Below are 2,218 nucleotides of genomic sequence, written 5' to 3' on the forward strand. Positions count from 1 at the left end.
TTCTCTGGGTGCTTGTTGGATGGGCGGGGGAGGGGCTTTGCTTCTAGGGAGGGGATGTCTTGGATCTATGTTGTTTGACAAATATTCGCTGCTGCTGCAGTTGCACAAATGTTTGCATGGAATGGCCTAAGCTGATCCTTGCTGCAGGTTCTGGCTCAGATACTAGGCCTCAGCTACTGTGGTGGTTGCCGCTGCTGCTGCTGTTGCTGCTGCTGCTGCTGCACCAATGACCAAGCTGCTCTCTCCACAAGGGTGACACTTGTCCTGGGACAGGGCTAGTTGCCCCCCAGCGCCATTCCAACTCATACTAACCTGGCAGGGGAGTACACTATGCAGCCACGATCCTGCAGGTGGCTCTCCCAGAGCGAGGCTTGCTCATTGCACTTGGAGCTAGCTGACCTCTGCGATTTCCCCACATGCGGGAAACTCGACTGCACAATTTCTGGTAGTGGGGGACTGCGTGCGCGCTCTCCCCTGTTTTTGGACTGTTAGAAAAAACAGAAACAAAAATCAACAACAACAACCACCACCACCCACAGCACAGGTGTTTGTTCAGACAAGCTGCTATTGCCACTGCTTGGGCTTTGAACCTGGTCAATGTTAGACTTATGGCACTTCAGATATGGAGGATTTTTGGGGGGCAAATAAAAGGTTTAAAAAAATAAAAAGCTGTGTGTGCTGTGCACGCGCATAGTAAGTGAAACTTCTTTGACTTTTGTCACAGAAATTGACTTATAACGCGTGTGCTCGGCACACATGTGTCAGTCAGTGACTATGTATGTGTGTCAGTCAGAGAGTATGTATGTGTGTCAGTCAGAGAGTATGTATGTGTGTTTGTTTGTGCGTGTGTGTCGGTCAGTGTGTGCATGTGTGTCGGTCAGTGTGTGCATGTGTGTCGGTCAGTGTGTGCATGTGTGTCGGTCAGTGTGTGCATGTGTGTCGGTCAGTGTGTGCATGTGTGTCGGTCAGTGTGTGCATGTGTGTCGGTCAGTGTGTGCATGTGTGTCGGTCAGTGTGTGCATGTGTGTCGGTCAGTGTGTGCATGTGTGTCAGTAAGTGTGTCAGTCAGTGTGTGAGTGAGTGTGTCAGTCAATGTGTGTGTGTGTCAGTCAATGTGTGTGTGTATGTGTGTGTGTCAGTCAATGTGTGTGTGTGTGTCAGTCAATGTGTGTTTGTGTGTGTCAGTGTATGTCTCTCTCTCTCTGTGTCGGTCAGTGAGTGTATGTGTGTCAGTCAGTGTGCGTGTGTATGTGTGTCAGTCAGTGTGCGTGTGTATATGTGTCAGTCAGTGTGCGTGTGTATGTGTCAGTCAGTGTGCGTGTGTATGTGTGTCAGTCAGTGTGCGTGTGTATGTGTGTCAGTCAGTGTGCGTGTGTATGTGTGTCAGTCAGTGTGCGTGTGTACGTGTGTCAGTCAGTGTGCGTGTGTACGTGTGTCAGTCAGTGTGCGTGTGTACGTGTGTCAGTGTGTGTGTGTGTGTGTCAATGTGTGTGTGTGTATCAGTCAGTGTGTGTGTGTGTCAGTCAGTGTGTGTGTGTGTGTCAGTCAGTGTGTGTGTCAGTCAGTGTGTGTGTGTGTGAGTCAGTCAGTGTGTTTGTGTGTGTGTGTGTGTGTGTGTCAGTCAGTGTGTGTATGTGTGTCAGTGTATCTGTGTCTCTCTTTCTGTGTCCTGCCCCCTCCCTCCTGACTCCCCCCACCCCAGGCAGAGCTGCGGACCCGCGGCGGCTCTGTCTGAGACTCTCCTCCCCACCCAAAACGCAGGCAGAGCTGCGGACCCGCGGCGGCTCTGTGTGAGTCTCTCCTCCCCCGCACCCCCACCCCCAGGGAGACGCGGCCACTGCCGGGCCCGGCGTATGTGAGGGGCAGATACCCTGATTGAGAGCCCCCCCTCGGCAGTGCTGCGTTGGAAGCGGCGCACTCAAACCCCCGCTTCCCGCGTTACCGGAGCAGTGAGAGGTGAGAGGCGAGCCCCCCCCCGTGCTGTGCTCGTTCAATCACGTGGATCGGGGAGGGATGAGGACAGCTGCATCTCCACTCTCGGCGCCGCTTCCGCTTCAGGCTCAGACGCTGCTACGAGGGGTAGGCGACTCTGTGCATGCGCTGCCTCGCATCAACTGATGCAGATAGCTTCCTGGCCTGCGGGACCCGGCGGTCAAATCTGCGCATGCGCCTCAACCTCCCATGTCTGTGTGGACATGTGGGGGGAATGGCGGCTCTC

The 2,218-nt window shown here is 54.1% G+C and overlaps 1 pseudogene; it reads left to right on the forward strand.

The window, feature by feature from the left end:
• Nucleotides 1–304: 304 nt before the first annotated feature.
• Nucleotides 305–477, forward strand: LOC142486082 (U1 spliceosomal RNA; annotated as a pseudogene).
• Nucleotides 478–2,218: the final 1,741 nt, after the last annotated feature.

Source organism: Ascaphus truei, unplaced genomic scaffold, assembly GCF_040206685.1.
Source record: "Ascaphus truei isolate aAscTru1 unplaced genomic scaffold, aAscTru1.hap1 HAP1_SCAFFOLD_727, whole genome shotgun sequence".
In the NCBI taxonomy this organism is placed as follows: domain Eukaryota; kingdom Metazoa; phylum Chordata; class Amphibia; order Anura; family Ascaphidae; genus Ascaphus; species Ascaphus truei.